General features: G+C 50.6%; 1 protein-coding gene across 1 annotated transcript in view; it reads left to right on the forward strand.

The window, feature by feature from the left end:
* Positions 1–1,200: 1,200 nt before the first annotated feature.
* The window catches only part of LOC141072995 (uncharacterized), a 40,591-nt gene continuing 15,420 nt past the window's right edge, over positions 1,201–26,371 (forward strand). Inside the window, exon 1 of the mRNA XM_073560266.1 lies at positions 1,201–1,334. The gene's annotated coding sequence lies outside the window, so the exon portion shown is untranslated. The remainder of the gene's footprint in view (positions 1,335–26,371) is intronic.

Here is a 26,371-nt window from a genome sequence, read left to right on the forward strand (position 1 = left end):
GTACACACACGCCTCCGTTCCGTACACCTCGTACACAAACGACTCCGCTACGTAAACCTCGCACACAACTGGCTCCGCTCCGTACACCTCGTACACACGCGGCTCCGCTCCGTACACACGCGGCTCCGCTCCGTACACCTCGTACACACGCGGCTCCGCTCCGTACACCTCGTACACACGCGCCTCCGCTCCGTACACCTCGTACACACACGGCTCCGCTCCGTACACCTCGTACACACACGGCTCTGCTCCGTACACCTCGTACACACACGGCTCCGCTCCGTACACCTCTTACACACGCGGCTCCGCTTCGTACACCTCGTACACACGCGGCTTCGCTCCTTACACCTCGTACACACACGGCTCCGCTCCGTACACCTCGTACACACGCGCCTCCGCTCCGTACACCTCGACGCGGCTACGCTCCGTACAACTCATACACACGCGCCTCCGCTCCGTACACCTCGTACACACGCGCCTCAGCTCCGTACACCTCGTACACACTCGCCTCAGCTCCGTACACCTCGTACACACGCGCCTCAGCTCCGTACACCTCATACACACGCGCCTCAGCTCCGTACACCTCATACACACGCGCCTCCGCTTCGTACACCTCGTACACACGCGGCTCCGCTCCGTACACCTCGTACACACGCGACTCCGCTCCGTACACCTCGTACACAACTGGCTCCGCTCCGTACACCCCGTACACACGCGGCTCCGCTCCGTACACATCGTACACACGCGCCTCCGCTCCGTACACCTCGTACACACGCGCCTCCGCTCCGTACACCTCGTACACACGCGGCTCCGCTCCGTACACCTCGTACACACGCGGCTCCGCTCCGTACACCTCGTACACACGCGGCTCCACTTCGTACACCTCGTACACACGCGGCTCCGCTCCGTACACCTCGTACACACGCGGCCTCGCTCCTTACACCTCGTACACACGCGCCTCCGCTCCGTACACCTCGTACACACGCGCCTCCGCTCCGTACACCTCGTACACACGCGCCTCCGCTCCGTACACCTCGTACACACGCGCCTCCGCTCCGTACACCTCGTACACACGGCTCCGCTCCGTACACCTCGTACACACACGGCTCCGCTCCGCATACCTCATACAAACACGGCTCTGCTACATCCACCCTGTAAACCCCTCCTGACCCCACATAAATTTCCCCTCATCCAGCACCATGACATCCAGCACAGCAGAGCCCTGCACACAATGAGGCCCCTGATCATGTGACCCCTGACTCCTCCCCTCCTGTGACCTCATCCCAGGTCCTGTGCGCACAGAGCAGCCATATATGTGGAGTGCGGCTCTGCAGGTTAGTGATGGGCAGTCTGACTCTTCTTGCTCCTTTCCCCTCTTTTCTCACTCCTGTCCCTTCACTATAAAGCCTGGGCCTCATTATACAGCTGTACAGGGGTCTAGTGAAGGCTTTTTAGCCCTTTCCTCAGACTGTAGCTCCTGGGATCAGGCCCTCACTCCTGTCCCTCCACTATAAAGCCTGGGCCTCATTATACAGCTGTACAGGGGTCTAGTGAAGGCTTTTTAGCCCTTTCCTCAGACTGTAGCTCCTGGGATCAGGCCCTCACTCCTGTCCCTCCACTATAAAGCCTGGGCCTCATTATACAGCTGTACAGGGGTCTAGTGAAGGCTTTTTAGCCCTTTCCTCAGACTGTAGCTCCTGGGATCAGGCCCTCACTCCTGTCCCTCCACTATAAAGCCTGGGCCTCATTATACAGCTGTACAGGGGTCTAGTGAAGGCTTTTTAGCCCTTTCCTCAGACTGTAGCTCCTGGGATCAGGCCCTCACTCCTGTCCCTTCACTATAAAGCCTGGGCCTCATTATACAGCTGTACAGGGGTCTAGTGAAGGCTTTTTAGCCCTTTCCTCAGACTGTAGCTCCTGGGAACAGGCTCTCACTCCTGTCCCTTCACTATAAAGCCTGGGCCTCATTATACAGCTGTACAGGGGTCTAGTGAAAGCTTTTTAGCCCTTTCCTCAGACTGTAGCTCCAGAGATCAGGCCCTCAATCCTGTCCCTTCACTATAAAGCCTGGGTCTCATTATACGGCTGTACAGGAGTCTAGTGAAGGCTTTTTGGCCCTTTACTCAGACTGTAGCTCCTGGGAACAGGTCCTCGCTCCTGTCCTCTCACTATAAAGCCTGGGCCTCATTATACAGCTGTACAGGGGTCTAGTGAAGGCTTTTTAGCCCTTTCCTCAGAGTGTAGCTCCTGGGAACAGGCCCTCGCTCCTGTCCCTTCACTATACAGCCTGGGCCTCATTATACGGCTGTACAGGGGTCTAGTGAAGGCTTTTTAGCCCTTTCCTCAGACTGTAGCTCCTGGGATCAGGCCCTCACTCCTGTCCCTCCACTATAAAGCCTGGGCCTCATTATACAGCTGTACAGGGGTCTAGTGAAAGCTTTTTAGCCCTTTCCTCAGACTGTATCTCCAGAGATCAGGCCCTCAATCCTGTCCCTTCACTATAAAGCCTGGGTCTCATTATACGGCTGTACAGGAGTCTAGTGAAGGCTTTTTGGCCCTTTACTCAGAGTGTAGCTCCTGGGAACAGGCCCTCACTCCTGACCCTTCACTATAAAGCCTGTGTCTCATTATACGGCTGTACAGGGGTCTAGTGAAGGCTTTTTAGCCCTTTCCTCAGACTGTAGCTCCTGGGATCAGGCCCTCACTCCTGTCCCTCCACTATAAAGCCTGGGCCTCATTATACAGCTGTACAGGGGTCTAGTGAAGGCTTTTTTAGCCCTTTCCTCAGACTGTAGCTCCTGGGATCAGGCCCTCACTCCTGTCCCTCCACTATAAAGCCTGGGCCTCATTATACAGCTGTACAGGGGTCTAGTGAAGGCTTTTTAGCCCTTTCCTCAGACTGTAGCTCCTGGGATCAGGCCCTCACTCCTGTCCCTCCACTATAAAGCCTGGGCCTCATTATACAGCTGTACAGGGGTCTAGTGAAGGCTTTTTAGCCCTTTCCTCAGACTGTAGCTCCTGGGATCAGGCCCTCACTCCTGTCCCTTCACTATAAAGCCTGGGCCTCATTATACAGCTGTACAGGGGTCTAGTGAAGGCTTTTTAGCCCTTTCCTCAGACTGTAGCTCCTGGGAACAGGCTCTCACTCCTGTCCCTTCACTATAAAGCCTGGGCCTCATTATACAGCTGTACAGGGGTCTAGTGAAAGCTTTTTAGCCCTTTCCTCAGACTGTAGCTCCAGAGATCAGGCCCTCAATCCTGTCCCTTCACTATAAAGCCTGGGTCTCATTATACGGCTGTACAGGAGTCTAGTGAAGGCTTTTTGGCCCTTTACTCAGAGTGTAGCTCCTGGGATCAGGCCCTCACTCCTGTCCCTTCACTATAAAGCCTGGGCCTCATTATACGGCTGTACAGGAGTCTAGTGAAGGCTTTTTGGCCCTTTACTCAGAGTGTAGCTCCTGGGAACAGGCCCTCACTCCTGACCCTTCACTATAAAGCCTGGGCCTCATTATACGGCTGTACAGGGGTCTAGTGAAGGCTTTTTAGCCCTTTCCTCAGACTGTAGCTCCTGGGAACAGGTCCTCGCTCCTGTCCTCTCACTATAAAGCCTGGGCCTCATTATACAGCTGTACAGGGGTCTAGTGAAGGCTTTTTAGCCCTTTCCTCAGAGTGTAGCTCCTGGGAACAGGCCCTCGCTCCTGTCCCTTCACTATACAGCCTGGGCCTCATTATACGGCTGTACAGGGGTCTAGTGAAGGCTTTTTAGCCCTTTCCTCAGACTGTAGCTCCTGGTATCAGGCCCTCACTCCTGTCCCTCCACTATAAAGCCTGGGCCTCATTATACAGCTGTACAGGGGTCTAGTGAAGGCTTTTTAGCCCTTTCCTCAGAGTGTAGCTCCTGGGAACAGGCCCTCGCTCCTGTCCCTTCACCATACAGCCTGGGCCTCATTATACGGCTGTACAGGGGTCTAGTGAAGGCTTTTTAGCCCTTTCCTCAGACTGTAGCTCCTGGGAACAGGTCCTCACTCCTTTCCCCTCACTATAAAGCCTGGGCCTCATTATACAGCTGTACAGGGGTCTAGTGAAGGCTTTTTAGCCCTTTCCTCAGACTGTAGCTCCTGGGATCAGGCCCTCACTCCTGTTCCTTCACTATAAAGCCTGGGCCTCATTATACAGCTGTACGGGGGTCTAGTGAAGGCTTTTTAGCCCTTTCCTCAGAGTGTAGCTCCTGGGAACAGGCCCTCGCTCCTGTCCGTTCACTATACAGCCTGGGCCTCATTATACGGCTGTACAGGGGTCTAGTGAAGGCTTTTTAGCCCTTTCCTCAGACTGTAGCTCATGGGAACAGGTCCTCACTCCTGTCCCCTCACTAAAAAGCCTGTGTCTCATTATACGGCTGTACAGGGGTCTAGTGAAGGCTTTTTAGCCCTTTCCTCAGACTGTAGCTCCTGGGAACAGGTCCTCGCTCCTGTCCTCTCACTATAAAGCCTGGGCCTCATTATACAGCTGTACAGGGGTCTAGTGAAGGCTTTTTAGCCCTTTCCTCAGAGTGTAGCTCCTGGGAACAGGCCCTCGCTCCTGTCCCTTCACTATACAGCCTGGGCCTCATTATACGGCTGTACAGGGGTCTAGTGAAGGCTTTTTAGCCCTTTCCTCAGACTGTAGCTCCTGGTATCAGGCCCTCACTCCTGTCCCTCCACTATAAAGCCTGGGCCTCATTATACAGCTGTACAGGGGTCTAGTGAAGGCTTTTTAGCCCTTTCCTCAGAGTGTAGCTCCTGGGAACAGGCCCTCGCTCCTGTCCCTTCACCATACAGCCTGGGCCTCATTATACGGCTGTACAGGGGTCTAGTGAAGGCTTTTTAGCCCTTTCCTCAGACTGTAGCTCCTGGGAACAGGTCCTCACTCCTTTCCCCTCACTATAAAGCCTGGGCCTCATTATACAGCTGTACAGGGGTCTAGTGAAGGCTTTTTAGCCCTTTCCTCAGACTGTAGCTCCTGGGATCAGGCCCTCACTCCTGTTCCTTCACTATAAAGCCTGGGCCTCATTATACAGCTGTACGGGGGTCTAGTGAAGGCTTTTTAGCCCTTTCCTCAGAGTGTAGCTCCTGGGAACAGGCCCTTGCTCCTGTCCGTTCACTATACAGCCTGGGCCTCATTATACGGCTGTACAGGGGTCTAGTGAAGGCTTTTTAGCCCTTTCCTCAGACTGTAGCTCATGGGAACAGGTCCTCACTCCTGTCCCCTCACTAAAAAGCCTGTGTCTCATTATACGGCTGTACAGAGGTCTAGTGAAGGCTTTTTAGCCCTTTCCTCAGACTGTAGCTCCTGTGAACAGGTCCTCACTCCTGTCCCCTCACTATAAAGCCTGGGCCTCATTATACAGCTGTACAGGGGTCTAGTGAAGGCTTTTTAGCCCTTTCCTCAGACTGTAGCTCCGGGGATCAGGCCCTCACTCCTGTCCCTTCACTATAAAGCCTGGGTCTCATTATACGGCTGTACAGGAGTCTAGTGAAGGCTTTTTGGCCCTTTACTCAGAGTGTAGCTCCTGGGAACAGGTCCTCACTCATGTCCCCTCACTAAAAAGCCTGTGTCTCATTATACGGCTGTACAGAGGTCTAGTGAAGGCTTTTTAGCCCTTTCCTCAGACTGTAGCTCCTGGGAACAGGTACTCACTCCTGTCCCCTCACTATAAAGCCTGGGCCTCATTATACAGCTGTACAGGGGTCTAGTGAAGGCTTTTTAGCCCTTTCCTCAGACTGTAGCTCCTGGGATCAGGCCCTCACTCCTGTCCCTCCACTATAAAGCCTGGGCCTCATTATACAGCTGTACAGGGGTCTAGTGAAGGCTTTTTAGCCCTTTCCTCAGACTGTAGCTCCTGGGATCAGGCCCTCACTCCTGTCCCTTCACTATAAAGCCTGGGCCTCATTATACAGCTGTACAGGAGTCTAGTGAAGGCTTTTTAGCCCTTTCCTCAGACTGTAGCTCCTGGGAACAGGCCCTCACTCCTGTCCCTTCACTATAAAGCCTGGGCCTCATTATACAGCTGTACAGGGGTCTAGTGAAAGCTTTTTAGCCCTTTCCTCAGACTGTAGCTCCAGAGATCAGGCCCTCAATCCTGTCCCTTCACTATAAACCCTGGGTCTCATTATACGGCTGTACAGGAGTCTAGTGAAGGCTTTTTGGCCCTTTACTCAGAGTGTAGCTCCTGGGAACAGGCCCTCACTCCTGACCCTTCACTATAAAGCCTCATTATACGGCTGTACAGGGGTCTAGTGAAGGCTTTTTAGCCCTTTCCTCAGACTGTAGCTCCTGGGAACAGGTCCTCGCTCCTGTCCTCTCACTATAAAGCCTGGGCCTCATTATACAGCTGTACAGGGGTCTAGTGAAGGCTTTTTAGCCCTTTCCTCAGAGTGTAGCTCCTGGGAACAGGCCATCGCTCCTGTCCCTTCACTATACAGCCTGGGCCTCATTATACGGCTGTACAGGGGTCTAGTGAAGGCTTTTTAGCCCTTTCCTCAGACTGTAGCTCCTGGGAACAGGTCCTCGCTCCTGTCCTCTCACTATAAAGCCTGGGCCTCATTATACAGCTGTACAGGGGTCTAGTGAAGGCTTTTTAGCCCTTTCCTCAGAGTGTAGCTCCTGGGAGCAGGCCCTCGCTCCTGTCCCTTCACTATACAGCCTGGGCCTCATTATACGGCTGTACAGGGGTCTAGTGAAGGCTTTTTAGCCCTTTCCTCAGACTGTAGCTCCTGGGATCAGGCCCTCACTCCTGTCCCTCCACTATAAAGCCTGGGCCTCATTATACAGCTGTACAGGGGTCTAGTGAAGGCTTTTTAGCCCTTTCCTCAGACTGTAGCTCCTGGGATCAGGCCCTCACTCCTGTCCCTCCACTATAAAGCCTGGGCCTCATTATACAGCTGTACAGGGGTCTAGTGAAGGCTTTTTAGCCCTTTCCTCAGACTGTAGCTCCTGGGATCAGGCCCTCACTCCTGTTCCTTCACTATAAAGCCTGGGTCTCATTATACGGCTGTACAGGAGTCTAGTGAAGGCTTTTTGGCCCTTTACTCAGAGTGTAGCTCCTGGGAACAGGCCCTCACTCCTGTCCCTTCACTATAAAGCCTGGGCCTCATTATACAGCTGTACAGGGGTCTAGTGAAAGCTTTTTAGCCCTTTCCTCAGACTGTATCTCCAGAGATCAGGCCCTCAATCCTGTCCCTTCACTATAAAGCCTGGGCCTCATTATACAGCTGTACAGGGGTCTAGTGAAGGCTTTTTAGCCCTTTCCTCAGAGTGTAGCTCCTGGGAACAGGCCCTCGCTCCTGTCCCTTCACCATACAGCCTGGGCCTCATTATACGGCTGTACAGGGGTCTAGTGAAGGCTTTTTAGCCCTTTCCTCAGACTGTAGCTCCTGGGAACAGGTCCTCACTCCTTTCCCCTCACTATAAAGCCTGGGCCTCATTATACAGCTGTACAGGGGTCTAGTGAAGGCTTTTTAGCCCTTTCCTCAGACTGTAGCTCCTGGGATCAGGCCCTCACTCCTGTTCCTTCACTATAAAGCCTGGGCCTCATTATACAGCTGTACGGGGGTCTAGTGAAGGCTTTTTAGCCCTTTCCTCAGAGTGTAGCTCCTGGGAACAGGCCCTCGCTCCTGTCCCTTCACTATACAGCCTGGGCCTCATTATACGGCTGTACAGGGGTCTAGTGAAGGCTTTTTAGCCCTTTCCTCAGACTGTAGCTCATGGGAACAGGTCCTCACTCCTGTCCCCTCACTAAAAAGCCTGTGTCTCATTATACGGCTGTACAGAGGTCTAGTGAAGGCTTTTTAGCCCTTTCCTCAGACTGTAGCTCCTGGGAACAGGTCCTCACTCCTGTCCCCTCACTATAAAGCCTGGGCCTCATTATACAGCTGTACAGGGGTCTAGTGAAGGCTTTTTAGCCCTTTCCTCAGACTGTAGCTCCTGGGATCAGGCCCTCACTCCTGTCCCTTCACTATAAAGCCTGGGTCTCATTATACGGCTGTACAGGAGTCTAGTGAAGGCTTTTTGGCCCTTTACTCAGAGTGTAGCTCCTGGGAACAGGCCCTCACTCCTGACCCTTCACTATAAAGCCTGTGTCTCATTATACGGCTGTACAGGGGTCTAGTGAAGGCTTTTTAGCCCTTTCCTCAGAGTGTAGCTCCTGGGAACAGGCCCTCGCTCTTGTCCCTTCACTATACAGCCTGGGCCTCATTATACGGCTGTACAGGGGTCTAGTGAAGGCTTTTTAGCCCTTTCCTCAGACTGTAGCTCCTGGGAACAGGTCCTCACTCCTGTCCCCTCACTATAAAGCCTGGGCCTCATTATACAGCTGTACAGGGGTCTAGTGAAGGCTTTTTAGCCCTTTCCTCAGACTGTAGCTCCTGGGATCAGGCCCTCACTCCTGTTCCTTCACTATAAAGCCTGGGTCTCATTATACGGCTGTACAGGAGTCTAGTGAAGACTTTTTGGCCCTTTACTCAGAGTGTAGCTCCTGGGAACAGGCCCTCACTCCTGACCCTTCACTATAAAGCCTGTGTCTCATTATACGGCTGTACAGGGGTCTAGTGAAGGCTTTTTAGCCCTTTCCTCAGACTGTAGCTCCTGGGAACAGGTCCTCGCTCCTGTCCTCTCACTATAAAGCCTGGGCCTCATTATACAACTGTACAGGGGTCTAGTGAAGGCTTTTTAGCCCTTTCCTCAGAGTGTAGCTCCTGGGAACAGGCCCTCGCTCCTGTCCCTTCACTATACAGCCTGGCCCTCATTATACGGCTGTACAGGGGTCTAGTGAAGGCTTTTTAGCCCTTTCCTCAGACTGTAGCTCCTGGGAACAGGTCCTCACTCCTGTCCCCTCACTATAAAGCCTGTGTCTCATTATACGGCTGTACAGGGGTCTAGTGAAGGCTTTTTAGCCCTTTCCTCAGACTGTAGCTCCTGGGAACAGGTCCTCACTCCTTTCCCCTCACTATAAAGCCTGGGCCTCATTATACAGCTGTACAGGGGTCTAGTGAAGGCTTTTTAGCCCTTTCCTCAGACTGTAGCTCCTGGGATCAGGCCCTCACTCCTGTCCCTTCACTATAAAGCCTGTGTCTCATTATACGGCTGTACAGGAGTCTAGTGAAGGCTTTTTGGCTCTTTACTCAGAGTGTAGCTCCTGGGAACAGGCCCTCACTCCTGACCCTTCACTATAAAGCCTGTGTCTCATTATACGGCTGTACAGGGGACTAGTGAAGGCTTTTTAGCCCTTTCCTCAGACTGTAGCTCCTGGGATCAGGCCCTCACTCCTGTTCCTTCACTATAAAGCCTGGGCCTCATTATACAGCTGTACGGGGGTCTAGTGAAGGCTTTTTAGCCCTTTCATCAGAGTGTAGCTCCTGTCCCATCACTATAAAGCCTGGGCCTCATTATACAGCTGTACAGGGGTCTAGTGAAGGCTTTTTGGCCCTTTCCTCAGACTGTAGCTCCTGGGATCAGGCCCTCACTCCTGTCCCTTCACTATAAAGCCTGGGCCTCATTATACAGCTGTACAGGGGTCTAGTGAAGGCTTTTTAGCCCTTTCCTCAGACTGTAGCTCCAGAGATCAGGCCCTCAATCCTGTCCCTTCACTATAAAGCCTGGGTCTCATTATACAGCTGTCTAGTGAAGGCTTTTTAGCCCTTTCCTCAGACTGTAGCTCCAGAGATCAGGCCCTCAATCCTGTCCCTTCACTATAAAGCCTGGGTCTCGTTACACGGCTGTACAGGAGTCTAGTGAAGGCTTTTTAGCCCTTTCCTCAGAGTGTAGCTCCTGGGAACAAGCCCTCACTCCTGACCCTTCACTATAAAGCCTGTGTCTCATTATACGGCTGTACAGGGGTCTAGTGAAGGCTTTTTAGCCCTTTCCTCAGACTGTAGCTCCTGGGAACAGGTCCTCACTCCTGTCCCCTCACTATAAAGCCTGGGCCTCATTATACAGCTGTACAGGGGTCTAGTGAAGGCTTTTTAGCCCTTTCCTCAGAGTGTAGCTCCTGGGAACAGGCCCTCGCTCCTGTCCCTTCACTATACGGCTGTACAGGGGTCTAGTGAAGGCTTTTTAGCCCTTTCCTCAGACTGTAGCTCCTGGGAACAGGTCCTCACTCCTGTCCCTTCACTATAAAGCCTGGGCCTCATTATACAGCTGTACAGGGGTTTAGTGAAAGCTTTTTAGCCCTTTCCTCAGACTGTAGCTCCTGGGAACAGGTCCTCACTCCTGTCCCTTCACTATAAAGCCTGGGCCTCATTATACGGCTGTACAGGGGTCTAGTGAAGGCTTTTTAGCCCTTTCCTCAGACTGTAGCTCCTGGGAACAGGTCCTCGCTCCTGTCCTCTCACTATAAAGCCTGGGCCTCATTATACAGCTGTACAGGGGTCTAGTGAAGGCTTTTTAGCCCTTTCCTCAGACTGTAGCTCCTGGGATCAGGCCCTCACTCCTGTCCCTTCACTATAAAGCCTGGGTCTCATTATACGGCAGTACAGGAGTGTAGTGAAGGCTTTTTAGCCCTTTCCTCAGAGTGTAGCTCCTGGGAACAGGCCCTCGCTCCTGTCCCTTCACTATACAGCCTGGGCCTCATTATACAGCTGTACAGGGGTCTAGTGAAGGCTTTTTAACCCTTTCCTCAGACTGTAGCTCCTGGGAACAGGTCCTCACTCCTGTCCCCTCACTATAAAGCCTGGGCCTCATTATACAGCTGTACAGGCGTCTAGTGAAGGCTTTTTAGCCCTTTCCTCAGACTGTAGCTCCTGGGAACAGGTCCTCGCTCCTGTCCTCTCACTATAAAGCCTGGGCCTCATTATATAGCTGTACAGGGGTCTAGTGAAGGCTTTTTAGCCCTTTCCTCAGAGTGTAGCTCCTGGGAACAGGCCCTCGCTCCTGTCCCTTCACTATACAGCCTGGGCCTCATTATACGGCTGTACAGGGGTCTAGTGAAGGCTTTTTAGCCCTTTCCTCAGACTGTAGCTCCTGGGAACAGGTCCTCACTCCTGTCCCCTCACTATAAAGCCTGTGTCTCATTATACGGCTGTACAGGGGTCTAGTGAAGGCTTTTTAGACCTTTCCTCAGACTGTAGCTCCTGGGAACAGGTCCTCACTCCTTTCCCCTCACTATAAAGCCTGGGCCTCATTATACAGCTGTACAGGGGTCTAGTGAAGGCTTTTTAGCCCTTTCCTCAGACTAGCTCCTGGGATCAGGCCCTAACTCCTGTTCCTTCACTATAAAGCCTGGGCCTCATTATACAGCTGTACGGGGGTCTAGTGAAGGCTTTTTAGCCCTTTCCTCAGATTGTAGCTCCTGTCCCATCACTATAAAGCCTGGGCCTCATTATACAGCTGTACAGGGGTCTAGTGAAGGCTTTTTGGCCCTTTCCTCAGACTGTAGCTCCTGGGATCAGGCCCTCACTCCTGTCCCATCACTATAAAGCCTGGGCCTCATTATACAGATGTACAGGGGTCTAGTGAAGGCTTTTTAGCCCTTTCCTCAGACTGTAGCTACTGGGATCAGGCCCTCACTCCTGTCCCTTCACTATAAAGCCTGGGCCTCATTATACAGCTGTACAGGGGTCTAGTGAAGGCTTTTTAGCCCTTTCCTCAGACTGTAGCTCCAGAGATCAGGCCCTCAATCCTGTGCCTTCACTATAAAGCCTGGGTCTCATTGTACAGGGGTCTAGTGAAGGCTTTTTAGCCCTTTCCTCAGACTGTAGCTCCAGAGATCAGGCCCTCAATCCTGTCCCTTCACTATAAAACCTGGGTCTCATTATACAGCTGTACAGGGGTCTAGTGAAGGCTTTTTAGCCCTTTCCTCAGACTGTAGCTCATGGGAACAGGTCCTCACTCCTGTCCCCTCACTAAAAAGCCTGTGTCTCATTATACGGCTGTACAGAGGTCTAGTGAAGGCTTTTTAGCCCTTTCCTCAGACTGTAGCTCCTGGGAACAGGTCCTCACTCCTGTCCCCTCACTATAAAGCCTGGGCCTCATTATACAGCTGTACAGGGGTCTAGTGAAGGCTTTTTAGCCCTTTCCTCAGACTGTAGCTCCTGGGATCAGGCCCTCACTCCTGTTCCTTCACTATAAAGCCTGGGTCTCATTATACGGCTGTACAGGAGTCTAGTGAAGGCTTTTTGGCCCTTTACTCAGAGTGTAGCTCCTGGGAACAGGCCCTCACTCCTGACCCTTCACTATAAAGCCTGTGTCTCATTATACGGCTGTACAGGGGTCTAGTGAAGGCTTTTTAGCCCTTTCCTCAGACTGTAGCTCCTGGGAACAGGTCCTCGCTCCTGTCCTCTCACTATAAAGCCTGGGCCTCATTATACAACTGTACAGGGGTCTAGTGAAGGCTTTTTAGCCCTTTCCTCAGAGTGTAGCTCCTGGGAACAGGCCCTCGCTCCTGTCCCTTCACTATACAGCCTGGGCCTCATTATACGGCTGTACAGGGGTCTAGTGAAGGCTTTTTAGCCCTTTCCTCAGACTAGCTCCTGGGAACAGGTCCTCACTCCTTTCCCCACACTATAAAGCCTGGGCCTCATTATACAGCTGTACAGGGGTCTAGTGAAGGCTTTTTAGCCCTTTCCTCAGACTGTAGCTCCTGTCCCCTCACTATAAAGCCTGTGTCTCATTATACGGCTGTACAGGGGTCTAGTGAAGGCTTTTTAGCCCTGTCCTCAGACTGTTGCTCCTGGGAACAGGTCCTCACTCCTGTCCACTCACTATAAAGCCTGGGCCTCATTATACAGCTGTACAGGGGTCTAGTGAAGGCTTTTTAGCCCTTTCCTCAGACTGTAGCTCCTGGGATCAGGCCCTCACTCCTGTCCCTTCACTATAAAGCCTGTGTCTCATACATCTGTACAGGGGTCTAGTGAAGGCTTTTTAGCCCTTTCCTCAGAGTCGCTCCAGAGATCAGGCCCTCAATCCTGTCCCTTCACAATAAAGCCTGGGTCTCATTATACGGCTGTACAAGGGTCTAGTGAAGGCTTTTTAGCCCTTTCCTCAGACTGTAGCTCCTGGGATCAGGCCCTCACTCCTGTCCCTTCACTATAAAGCCTGGGCCTCATTATACGGCTGTACAGGAGTCTAGTGAAGGCTTTTTGGCCCTTTACTCAGAGTGTAGCTCCTGGGAACAGGCCCTCACTCCTGACCCTTCACTATAAAGCCTGTGTCTCATTATACAGCTGTACAGGGGTCTAGTGAAGGCTTTTTAGCCCTTTCCTCAGACTGTAGCTCCTGGGAACAGGTCCTCACTACTGTCCCCTCACTATAAATCCTGGGCCTCATTATACAGCTGTACAGGGGTCTAGTGAAGGCTTTTTAGCCCTTTCCTCAGAGTGTAGCTCCTGGGAACAGGCCCTCACTCCTGTACCGTCACTATAAAGCCTGGGCCTCATTATACAGCTGTACAGGGGTCTAGTGAAGGCTTTTTAGCCCTTTCCTTAGAGTGTAGCTCCTGGGAACAGGCCCTCGCTCCTGTCCCTTCACTAAAAAGCCTGGGCCTCATTATACAGCTGTACAGGGGTCTAGTGAAGGCTTTTTAGCCCTTTCCTCAGAGTAGCTCCAGAGATCAGGCCCTCAATCCTGTCCCTTCACAATAAAGCCTGGGCCTCATTATACAGCTGTACAGGGGTCTAGTGAAGGCTTTTTTGCCCTTTCCTCAGAGTGTAGCTCCTGGGAACAGGCCCTCGCTCCTGTCCCTTCACTATACAGCCTGGTCCTCATTATACGGCTGTACAGGGGTCTAGTGAAGGCTTTTTAGCCCTTTCCTCAGACTGTAGCTCCTGGGATCAGACCCTCACTCCTGTTTCTTCACTATAAAGCCTGGGTCTCATTATACGGCTGTACAGGAGTCTAGTGAAGGCTTTTTGGCCCTTTACTCAGAGTGTAGCTCCTGGGAACAGGCCCTCACTCCTGACCCTTCACTATAAAGCCTGGGCCTCATTATACAGCTGTACAGGGGTCTAGTGAAAGCTTTTTAGCCCTTTCCTCAGACTGTAGCTCCAGAGATCAGGCCCTCAATCCTGTCCCTTCACTATAAAGCCTGGGTCTCATTATACGGCTGTACAGGAGTCTAGTGAAGGCTTTTTGGCCCTTTACTCAGAGTGTAGCTCCTGGGAACAGGCCCTCACTCCTGACCCCTCACTATAAAGCCTGTGTCTCATTATACGGCTGTACAGGGGTCTAGTGAAGGCTTTTTAGCCCTTTCCTCAGACTGTAGCTCCTGGGAACAGGTCCTCACTCCTGTCCCTTCACTATAAAGCCTGGGTCTCGTTATACGGCTGTACAGGAGTCTAGTGAAGGCTTTTTAGCCCTTTCCTCAGAGTGTAGCTCCTGGGAACAAGCCCTCACTCCTGACCCTTCACTATAAAGCCTGTGTCTCGCTATACGACTGTACAGGGGTCTAGTGAAGGCTTTTTAGCCCTTTCCTCAGACTGTAGCTCCTGGGAACAGGTCCTCACTCCTGTCCCCTCACTATAAAGCCTGGGCCTCATTATACAGCTGTACAGGGGTCTAGTGAAGGCTTTTTAGCCCTTTCCTCAGAGTGTAGCTCCTGGGAACAGGCCCTCGCTCCTGTCCCTTCACTATACAGCCTGGGCCTCTTTATACGGCTGTACAGGGGTCTAGTGAAGGCTTTTTAGCCCTTTCCTCAGACTGTAGCTCATGGGAACAGGTCCTCACTCCTGTCCCCTCACTAAAAAGCCTGTGTCTCATTATACGGCTGTACAGAGGTCTAGTGAAGGCTTTTTAGCCCTTTCCTCAGACTGTAGCTCCTGGGAACAGGTCCTCACTCCTGTCCCCTCACTATAAAGCCTGGGCCTCATTATACAGCTGTACAGGGGTCTAGTGAAGGCTTTTTAGCCCTTTCCTCAGACTGTAGCTCCTGGGATCAGGCCCTCACTCCTGTTCCTTCACTATAAAGCCTGGGTCTCATTATACGGCTGTACAGGAGTCTAGTGAAGGCTTTTTGGCCCTTTACTCAGAGTGTAGCTCCTGGGAACAGGCCCGCACTCCTGTCCCTTCACTATAAAGCCTGGGCCTCATTATACAGCTGTACAGGGGTCTAGTGAAGGCTTTTTAGCCCTTTCCTCAGAGTGTAGCTCCTGGGAACAGGCCCTCGCTCCTGTCCCTTCACTATACAGCCTGGGCCTCATTATACGGCTGTACAGGGGTCTAGTGAAGGCTTTTTAGCCCTTTCCTCAGACTGTAGCTCCTGGGAACAGGTCCTCACTCCTGTCCCCTCACTATAAAGCCTGTGTCTCATTATACGGCTGTACAGGGGTTTAGTGAAGGCTTTTTAGCCCTTTCCTCAGACTGTAGCTCCTGGGAACAGGTCCTCACTCCTTTCCCCTCACTATAAAGCCTGGGCCTCATTATACAGCTGTACAGGGGTCTAGGGAAGGCTTTTTAGCCCTTTCCTCAGACTGTAGCTCCTGGGATCAGGCCCTCACTCCTGTTCCTTCACTATAAAGCCTGGGCCTCATTATACAGCTGTACGGGGGTCTAGTGAAGGCTTTTTAGCCCTTTCCTCAGAGTGTAGCTCCTGGGAACAGGCCCTCGCTCCTGTCCCTTCACTATACAGCCTGGGCCTCATTATACGGCTGTACAGGGGTCTAGTGAAGGCTTTTTAGCCCTTTCCTCAGACTGTAGCTCATGGGAACAGGTCCTCACTCCTGTCCCCTCACTATAAAGCCTGTGTCTCATTATACGGCTGTACAGACGTCTAGTGAAGGCTTTTTAGCCCTGTCCTCAGACTGTAGCTCCTGGGAACAGGTCCTCACTCCTGTCCACTCACTATAAAGCCTGGGCCTCATTATACAGCTGTACAGGGGTCTAGTGAAGGCTTTTTAGCCCTTTGCTCAGACTGTAGCTCCTGGGATCAGGCCCTCACTCCTGTCCCTTCACTATAAAGCCTGGGTCTCATTATACGGCTGTACAGGAGTCTAGTGAAGGCTTTTTGGCTCTTTACTCAGAGTGTAGCTCCTGGGAACAGGCCCTCACTCCTGACCCTTCACTATAAAGCCTGTGTCTCATTATACGGCTGTACAGGGGTCTAGTGAAGGATTTTTAGCCCTTTCCTCAGACTGTAGCTCCTGGGAACAGGTCCTCACTCCTGTCCCCTCACTATAAAGCCTGGGCCTCATTATACAGCTGTACAGGGGTCTAGTGAAGGCTTTTTAGCCCTTTCCTCAGACTGTAGCTCCTGTCCCCTCACTATAAAGCCTGTGTCTCATTATACGGCTGTACAGGGGTCTAGTGAAGGCTTTTTAGCCCTGTCCTCAGACTGTAGCTCCTGCGAACAGGTCCTCACTCCTGTCCACTCACTATAAAGCCTGGGCCTCATTATACAGCTGTACAGGGGTCTAGTGAAGGCTTTTTAGCCCTTTCCTCAGACTGTAGCTCCTGGGATCAGGCCCTCACTCCAGTCCCTTCACTATAAAGCCTGTGTCTCATTATACGTCTGTACAGGGGTCTAGTGAAGGCTTTTTAGCCCTTTCCTCAGAGTCGCACCAGAGATCAGGCCCTCACTCCTGTCCCTTCACAATAAAGCCTGGGTCTCATTATACGGCTGTACAGGGGTCTAGTGAAGGCTTTTTAGCCCTTTCCTCAGACTGTAGCTCCTGGGAACAGGCCCTCACTCCTGACCCTTCACTATAAAGCCTGTGTCTCATTATACAGCTGTACAGGGGTCTAGTGAAGGCTTTTTAGCCCTTTTCTCAGACTGTAGCTCCTGGGAACAGGTCCTCACTACTGTCCCCTCACTATAAATCCTGGGCCTCATTATACAGCTGTACAGGGGTCTAGTGAAGGCTTTTTAGCCCTTTCCTCAGAGTGTAGCTCCTGGGAACAGGCCCTCACTCCTGTACCGTCACTATAAAGCCTGGGCCTCATTATACAGCTGTACAGGGGTCTAGTGAAGGCTTTTTAGCCCTTTCCTTAGAGTGTAGCTCCTGGGAACAGGCCCTCGCTCCTGTCCCTTCACTAAAAAGCCTGGGCCTCATTATACAGCTGTACAGGGGTCTAGTGAAGGCTTTTTAGCCCTTTCCTCAGAGTAGCTCCAGAGATCAGGCCCTCAATCCTGTCCCTTCACAATAAAGCCTGGGTCTCATTATACGGCTGTACAGGGGTCTAGTGAAGGCTTTTTAGCCCTTTCCTCAGACTGTAGCTCCTGGGATCAGGCCCTCACTCCTGTCCCTTCACTATAAAGCCTGGGCCTCATTATACAGCTGTACAGGGGTCTAGTGAAGGCTTTTTAGCCCTTTCCTCAGACTGTAGCTCCTGGGATCAGACCCTCACTCCTGTTTCTTCACTATAAAGCCTGGGTCTCATTATTCGGCTGTACAGGAGTCTAGTGAAGGCTTTTTGGCCCTTTACTCAGAGTGTAGCTCCTGGGAACAGGCCCTCACTCCTGACCCTTCACTATAAAGCCTGGGCCTCATTATACAGCTGTACAGGGGTCTAGTGAAAGCTTTTTAGCCCTTTCCTCAGACTGTAGCTCCAGAGATCAGGCCCTCAATCCTGTCCCTTCACTGTAAAGCCTGGGTCTCATTATACGGCTGTACAGGAGTCTAGTGAAGGCTTTTTGGCCCTTTACTCAGAGTGTAGCTCCTGGGAACAGGCCCTCACTCCTGACCCCTCACTATAAAGCCTGTGTCTCATTATACGGCTGTACAGGGGTCTAGTGAAGGCTTTTTAGCCCTTTCCTCAGACTGTAGCTCCTGGGAACAGGTCCTCACTCCTGTCCCCTCACTATAAAGCCTGGGCCTCATTATACAGCTGTACAGGGGTCTAGTGAAGGCTTTTTAGCCCTTTCCTCAGAGTGTAGCTCCTGAGAACAGGCCCTCGCTCCTGTCCCTTCACTATACAGCCTGGGCCTCATTATACGGCTGTACAGGGGTCTAGTGAAGGCTTTTAAGCCCTTTCCTCAAACTGTAGCTCCTGGGATCAGGCCCTCACTCCTGTCCCCTCACTATAAAGCCTGGGCCTCATTATACAGCTGTACAGGGGTCTAGTGAAGGCTTTTTAGCCCTTTCCTCAGAGTGTAGCTCCTGGGATCAGGCCCTCACTCCTGTCCCCTCACTATAAAGCCTGGGCCTCATTATACAGCTGTACAGGGGTCTAGTGAAAGCTTTTTAGCCCTTTCCTCAGAGTGTAGCTCCTGGGAACAAGCCCTCAATCCTGTACCGTCACTATAAAGCCTGGGCCTCATTATACAGCTGTACTGGGGACTAGTGAAGGCTTTTTAGCCCTTTCCTCAGACTGTAGCTCCTGGGAACAGGCCCTCACTCCTGTCCATTCACTATAAAGCCTTGGTCTCATTTTACAGCTGTACAGGGGTCTAGTGAAGGCTTTTTAGCCCTTTCCTCAGACTGTAGCTCCTGGGAACAGGCCCTCACTCCTGTCCCTTCACTATAAAGCCTGGGCCTCATTATACAGCTGTACAGGGGTCTAGTGAAGGCTTTTTAGCCCTTTCCTCAGACTGTAGCTCCTGGGAACAGGCCCTCACTCCTGCCCCTTCACTATAAAGCCTGTGTCTCATTATACGGCTGTACAGGGTTCTAGTGAAGGCTTTTTGGCCCTTTACTCAGAGTGTAGCTCCTGGGAACAGGCCCTCACTCCTGTCCCTTCACTATAAAGCCTGGGCCTCATTATACAGCTGTACAGGGGTCTAGTGAAGGATTTTTAGCCCTTTCCTCAGAGTGTAGCTCCTGGGAACAGGCTCTCACTCCTGTCCATTCACTATAAAGCCTGGGTCTCATTATACGGCTGTACAGGGGTCTAGTGAAGGCTTTTTAGCCCTGTCCTCAGACTGTAGCTCCCGGGAACAGGTCCTCACTCCTGTCCACTCACTATAAAGCCTGGGCCTCATTATACAGCTGTACAGGGGTCTAGTGAAGGCTTTTTAGCCCTTTCCTCAGACTGTAGCTCCTGGGATCAGGCCCTCACTCCTGTCCCTTCACTATAAAGCCTGTGTCTCATTATACGTCTGTACAGGGGTCTAGTGAAGGCTTTTTAGCCCTTTCCTCAGAGTCGCTCCAGAGATCAGGCCCTCAATCCTGTCCCTTCACAATAAAGCCTGGGTCTCATTATACGGCTGTACAGGGGTCTAGTGAAGGCTTTTTAGCCCTTTCCTCAGACTGTAGCTCCTGGGAACAGGCCCTCACTCCTGACCCTTCACTATAAAGCCTGTGTCTCATTATACGGCTGTACACGGGTCTAGTGAAGGCTTTTTAGCCCTTTCCTCAGACTGTAGCTCCTGGGAACAGGTCCTCACTACTGTCCCCTCACTATAAATCCTGGGCCTCATTATACAGCTGTACAGGGGTCTAGTGAAGGCTTTTTAGCCCTTTCCTCAGAGTGTAGCTCCTGGGAACAGGCCCTCACTCCTGTCCCTTCACTAAAAAGTCTGGGCCTCATTATACAGCTGTACAGGGGTCTAGTGAAGGCTTTTTAGCCCTTTCCTTAGAGTGTAGCTCCTGGAAACAGGCCCTCACTCCTGACCCCTCACTATAAAGCCTGTGTCTCATTATACGGCTGTACAGGGGTCTAGTGAAGGCTTTTTAGCCCTTTCCTCAGACTGTAGCTCCTGGGAACAGGTCCTCACTCCTGTCCCCTCACTATAAAGCCTGGGCCTCATTATACAGCTGTACAGGGGTCTAGTGAAGGCTTTTTAGCCCTTTCCTCAGAGTGTAGCTCCTGCGAACAGGCCCTCGCTCCTGTCCCTTCACTATACAGCCTGGGCCTCATTATACGGCTGTACAGGGGTCTAGTGAAGGTTTTTTAGCTTTTTCCTCAGACTGTAGCTCCTGGGAACAGGTCCTCGCTCCTGTCCCTTCACTATAAAGCCTGGGCCTTATACAGCTGTACAGGGGTCTAGTGAAGGCTTTTTAGCCCTTTCCTCAGACTGTAGCTCCTGGGATCAGGCCCTCACTCCTGTCCCCTCACTATAAAGCCTGGGCCTCATTATACAGCTGTACAGGAGTCTAGTGAAGGCTTTTTAGCCCTTTCCTCAGAGTGTAGCTCCTGGGAACAGGCCCTCGCTCCTGTACCGTCACTATAAAGCCTGGGCCTTATTATACAGCTGTACAGGGGTCTAGTGAAGGCTTTTTAGCCCTTTCCTCAGACTGTAGCTCCTGGGAACAGGCCCTCACTCCTGTCCATTCACTATAAAGCCTTGGTCTCATTTTACAGCTGTACAGGGGTCTAGTGAAGGCTTTTTAGCCCTTTCCTCAGACTGTAGCTCCTGGGAACAGGCCCTCACTCCTGTCCCTTCACTATAAAGCCTGGGCCTCATTATACAGCTGTACAGGGGTCTAGTGAAGGCTTTTTAGCCCTTTCCTCAGACTGTAGCTCCTGGGAACAGGCCCTCACTCCTGCCCCTTCACTATAAAGCCTGTGTCTCATTATACGGCTGTACAGGGTTCTAGTGAAGGCTTTTTGGCCCTTTCCTCAGACTGTAGCTCCTGGGAACAGGCCCTCACTCCTGCCCCTTCACTATAAAGCCTGTGTCTCATTATACGGCTGTACAGGGTTCTAGTGAAGGCTTTTTGGCCCTTTCCTCAGACTGTAGCTCCTGGGAACAGGCCCTCACTCCTGTCTCTTCACTATAAAGCCTTGGCCTCATTATACAGCTGTACTGGGGTCTAGTGAAGGCTTTTTAGCCCTTTCCTCAGACTGTAGCTCCTGGTAACAGGACCTCACTCCTGTCCCTTCACTATAAAACCTGGGCCTCATTATACAGCTGTACAGGGGTCCAGTGAAGGCTTTTTAGCCCTTTCTGCAGACTGTGGCTCCTGGGAACAGGCCCTCACTCCTGTCCCTTCACTATAAAGCCTGGTCCTCATTATACAGCTGTACAGGGGTCTTGTGAAGGCTTTTTGGCCCTTTCCTCAGACTGTTGCTCCTGGTATCAGTCCCTCACTCCTGTCCCTTCACTATAAAGCTTGGGCCTCATTATACAGCTGTACAGGGGTCTAGTGAAGGCTTTTTGGCCCTTTCCTCAGACTTTAGCTCCTGGGAACAGGCCCTCACTCCTGTCCCTTCACTATAAAGCTTGGGCCTCATTATACAGCTGTACAGGGGTCTAGTGAAGGCTTTTTGGCCCTTTCCACAGACTGTAGCTCCTGTCTGTGTTGTGACTTGTATTATCCTCTAATATCTGATATGTATCCATGTGGTTTGTACATTAGTCAGTATGGTGACATATGCCGGCACTGGAGTAGATTCTTATTGTAAGGGTATGTGCACACATCGCGTGTTTGCTGCGGATCCGCAAGTGATTTTCAGTACAATGTTATTGTATGAAGGAAACAAAATTGCTGTGCACATGCTGCAGAAAAACCAGCGCAAAAACGCAGCTTTTATTTTCTGCAGCATGTCAATTCTTTGTGCGGATTTCGCAGCGTTTTTACACCCATTCCATTCTAGGAATCCGCAGGTGTAAAACATGCCAAATCAGCACAAAATCCGCAGGAAATCTGCATAAAAACCGCGTTGATTTTGACCTGCGGATTCTGCCAAGAGATGCAGATTCCGCGCAGAAAATTCCACACAGAAATCCACAACGTGTGCACATACCCTTATCAGTAAATCCTTGTGGACATTTTCCAGGATTTTACAGAGTAAGTCTGGGTTCACACGTACCGGAACTCTCGCGGAAATTACCGCGAGAATTCGGGAATTCCATTCCGTGGGAAAATCGCATTTTAAATTCTCGCAATTTTCCCGTAGAAAAACTAGTATTTTGCAAGCGTAATTAGCTTGCAGAATTGCTAGCGTTTTCCAAGCGATCTGTAACATCGCTTGGAGAACTAATTGACAGGTTGGTCACACTCGTCAAACATAGTGTTTGACGAGTGTGGCCAACTTTTTACTATTGAGGCCGCCTATGCGGCTTCAATAGTAAAAGATAGAATGTAAAAAATAATAATAAAAAAATATTGTTATTCTCACCTTCCGACGTCCCGCGCAGCCTTCCCGCCTCTCTCCACGCTCCAGGTCCCAGTAATCCTTTGCGACAATTACCGCGATGACGTCCGTTCTCGCGGGATCGCGACTTCTCGCGAATGACCTTGAGACTTCGCGATCCCGCGAAAACGGACGTCATCGCTCGCAAAGGCTTACTGGGAGCCAGAGCGTGGAGAGAGGCAGGAAGGCTGCGCGGGACGTCGGAAGGTGAGAATAACAATATTTTTTATTTTAAATTCTATTTTTTACAGGGATATGGTACCCAAAGCCCGGAGGACAGTCTCCTCTCCTCCGGACCGTGGGTACCATCCGCAAATGTTCTTACTTTTCGCATGGTGTGCACAGCCACATGCGGATAGTAAGCAGAACAATGCTTTCCTATGGGTGTGGGATCGCCGCGATTCCGAGAAATTAATGAGCATGCTGCGTTTATTACCGCGAAGCGATTCCGCCGCGGTAAGAACCGCAGCATTGCGTAATCCCATAGGAATGCATGGGATGCTTATTTTTCGCGTTTTCGCGGCAAAAACGTGCGGAAAATACCGCCACGGAAACGGGAAAAAAACGGTACGTGTGAACGAGGCCTAACTCTGATCTCTGCACCGCGCACACACTGATTACAGGATGGAAGCAAAGCAGATTAAATAGTAAAATTAGTTTATTTCAACTTGAAACAAATGCTCCCAACATTTCCTGCTGGTTGTGCAGAGCACTACAATTCCCAGCAAGTCACACAGAATCTGGCTGCAGCACTGGTTACATACTATAGTTACAGTGCAGCTACAGTAATGATCATTGAGGTAGTGTTGCATGTAAAATATCATGGAAGAAAAAAAAGTCTGATGTGCCATTTAATTTCTCTCTCCTCTGATGTGATCGCACATCAGAGGAAAGAGAAATAGGGTCCCTGATCCCCCCCCAGTACCTCCTGGTGGTCCTCGGCCCGCGTGCTCCCCCTCCATGGACGCCACCATCTTCTTCTGGTTAGAAAATGGCGAGCGCATGCGCAGTGCGCCCGCCGAGATCTGCCGGCTGGCAGATTTCATTCATTCATTCATTTAAAGTACATTATGATCACTGTGATAAACCCTATCACAGTGATCAAAACAAAAAAATAGTAAATAACCCCCTCCTTTATCACCCCCTTAGTTAGGGAATTATAATGAAATAAAGAAAATATATTAGTTAGGGTTGGAATTGGGACTAGGGTTGGAGTTAGGGCTAGGGTTGGAATTAGAGTTAGGGTAGGGATTAAGGTTAGGAGTGTGTTGGGGTTAAGGATGGAGTTAGAGTTGAGGGGTTTCCACTGTTTAGGCACATCAGGGGGTTCCCAAACGCAACATGGCGTCTGATCTCAATTTCAGCCAATTCTGCGTTCAAAAAGTCAAATGATAAACCCCCCCTTCCAAGCCCCGATGTGTGCCCAAACAGTTGTTTACCCCAACATATGTGGCATCAGCGTACTCTGGACAAATTGCACACCAACTTTGGGGGTCTAATTTATCCTGTTACCCTTGGGAAAATAAAAAAAAATGGGGGCTAAAAAATCATTTTTATGGAAAAAAATGATTTTTTTATTTACACGACTCTGCGTTATAAACTTCTGTGAAGCACTTGGGGGTTCAAAGTGCTCACCACACATCTAGATAAGCTCCTTAGGGGGGTCTAGTTTCCAAAATGGTGTCACTTTTTGGGGGTTTCCACTGTTTAGGCACATCAGGGGCTCTGCAAATGCAACATGGCATCCGATCTCAATTCCAGACAATTCTGCATTGAAAAAGTCAAACGGCGCTCCTTCTGTTCCAAGCCCTGCCGTGCGCCCAAACAGTGGTTTACTCCCACATATGGGGTATCAGCGTATTCAGGAGAAATTGCACTACAAATTTTGTGGTTCATTTTCTCTTTTTACGTTTGTGAAAAAAAAAAAAATTTGTTCTGAACTAAAATGTTTGTAAAAAAATGTTAAATGTTAATTTTTTCCTTCCACATTGCTTCAGTTCCTGTGAAGCAAGTAAAGGGTTAATAAACTTCTTGAATGTGGTTTTGAGCACCTTGACGGGAGCAGTTTTTAGAATGGTGTCACTTTTGAGTTTTTCTGTCATATTGACGCCTCAAAGTGACTTCAAATATGATGTGGTCCCTAAAAACAATGGTTTTGTAAATTTTTTTGTAAAAATGAGAAATCGCTGGTCAAGTTTTAACCCTTATAACTTCCTAACAAAAAAAATTTTGGTTCCAAAATTGTGCTGATGTAAAGTAAACATGTGGGAAATGTTATTTATTAAGTATTTTTTGTGACATATCTAGTGTTGAGCATTCCGATGCCGCAAATATCGGGTATCGGCCGATATTCGTGGTATCGGAATTCCGATACTGAGTTCCGATACTTTTAGCATATCGAATACCGGAATCGGAAGTTCCCATAATGCTATGAGCCAGTTTGATTTGATTCAGCCATTGACAATCCTCAGAAGTGTGGGCACATTCTGTTAGGCATGTAGGCATGTTAAGTAATGGCATGGCTGTGATTGGCTGCTGAAATGATGTCATGATGCACTATAAAAGCCGCCGCCGCCGCCATTTCGGGTTCACTCTGCTGTGAATTCAGTTAGGGACAGGCTGCTGTTCAAGACTCTGAGGGACAGTTAGAGATAGCGATTTTCCAATTCATATTGTGCTTTACCCAGGCTATATAATCAACCACTGTAGCTTTCTTTTGCCTTGCAGCAGCGTTCACAGCTGTCTGCAAGGTCTGTGTGAGTGCAGCTCACGCTGTGTAGTGTGTCCTGCAGCCACGTCTGGTTGTAGGCCGCTCAGCGTGCGTCACTGCCTCATACATATTTTTCTTTTATTGCAGCTCATTTTTCATTCTCCTATTAGTGTGCATCCATCCGTATCCATATACATTGGTTGCAAACACTATAGGAGTAGACAGCGGAGCCTTTCTGCAGCCTTTCAGTGCTAGTGCCAAGTTCTCTGCACTGTTCACGGCTTTCTGAGAGGTCTCTGTGTGTGAGTGCAGCTCACGCTGTAGTGTGTCCTGCAGCTACGTCTGGTTGTAGGCCGCTCAGCGTGCATCACTGCCTCATACATATTTTTCTTTTATTGCAGCTCATTTTTCATTCTATTAGTGTGCATCCATCCGTATCCATCTACATTGGTTGGTTGCAAACACTATATAGGAGTAGATAGAGGAGCCTTTTTCCTGGCTTGTGCCCTTCAGCCGCAGCCAGATTAGTATTACCCTATTTTTTGGAGCCTCATCTTTTGCATTGTAGGTTACCTTCCTGCATTGTAATAGCTTCAAAAAGTTTGTGATACTATCGCTTTCAAATCTTTGGTCATATCCTTTTTGTTTTTTTGAAAAAACAAAATAAAGTTCACCAAACACTCCATTTGACAGTTGTGTAGGCCACATTATCTCATATTAAAGTGTAGTCCACACACTTTATAAAATTAGTGTTTCTTATACCTGTTAGCAGCTGTTCAGGAAAAAGCACACTAAGCCCCCCCTTTGTACTTTTTTGCCTATCTTTATCAGTCTACCAAGATGAAGAAGGCAGGGAGTAAGGCACGTGGGTGTGGACTTTTAGCAGGGAGAGGACCTTGGGATTCTGCAGGGAGAGGACGTGGGGATTCTGTGCCTGCAGCATCCCCCAGTTTTACCAGGCAACAGTCCTTTATGCGCAGCTTTGTAGGACCTCGCCGTACCCCACTGCTGCGGGAGGAACAAATTGAAGCCGTTGTCGGATGGATGGCAGCTAATGCATTGACTTCAATGACTTCCACGTCCTCTCAGGGCCAGAGCACTGAAGAGCAACCATCTGTCTCTTCACCACCTGCCAAATTGCCCAGGCAGTCAGAGAGCCCTGTACAGGAGCCATCAAAGTCTCTACTTCTGTTCTCTGAATCTGTTGGCTTGGAAAGAGGGGGCCAGCCAAGCAGCATTCAAGAATGTGAAGAAGAGGGAGTATGCAGTGATGCGCAACTGCTTTGTCCCTCAGAATCTGAAGAGGCGGGTGGGCCAGTGCCTATGGTCAGCACACCTCAGTACGCATCACATCCTCATACTCCAGTTCCTCAGAATCAGCGCTGCAGGAGCCTGTTACGACCGATATGAGCACAGCCGTGGCCAAACGTCAACAGGCCGTACTGAAATTAATTTCTTTGGGGAATTGAAGCCACACAGCGCAGGAGCTCTGGAATGCCATCAAGCAGGAGAGCGACGTGTGGTTTCTGCCAGCGAATCTCCAGCCAGGCTTGGTAGTGTGTGACAATGGCCGAAATCTGGTGGCAGCTCTGGGCCTAGGCAACCTCACTCACATCCCATGTCTGGCACATGTGCTCAACTTGGTCGTGCAGAGCTTTCTGAGGGACTATCCGGATCTTG

The sequence above is a fragment of the Dendrobates tinctorius genome, unplaced genomic scaffold (assembly GCF_039654945.1).
Source record: "Dendrobates tinctorius isolate UK_male_01 unplaced genomic scaffold, ASM3965494v1 ptg000294l, whole genome shotgun sequence".
Lineage (NCBI taxonomy): Eukaryota > Metazoa > Chordata > Amphibia > Anura > Dendrobatidae > Dendrobates > Dendrobates tinctorius.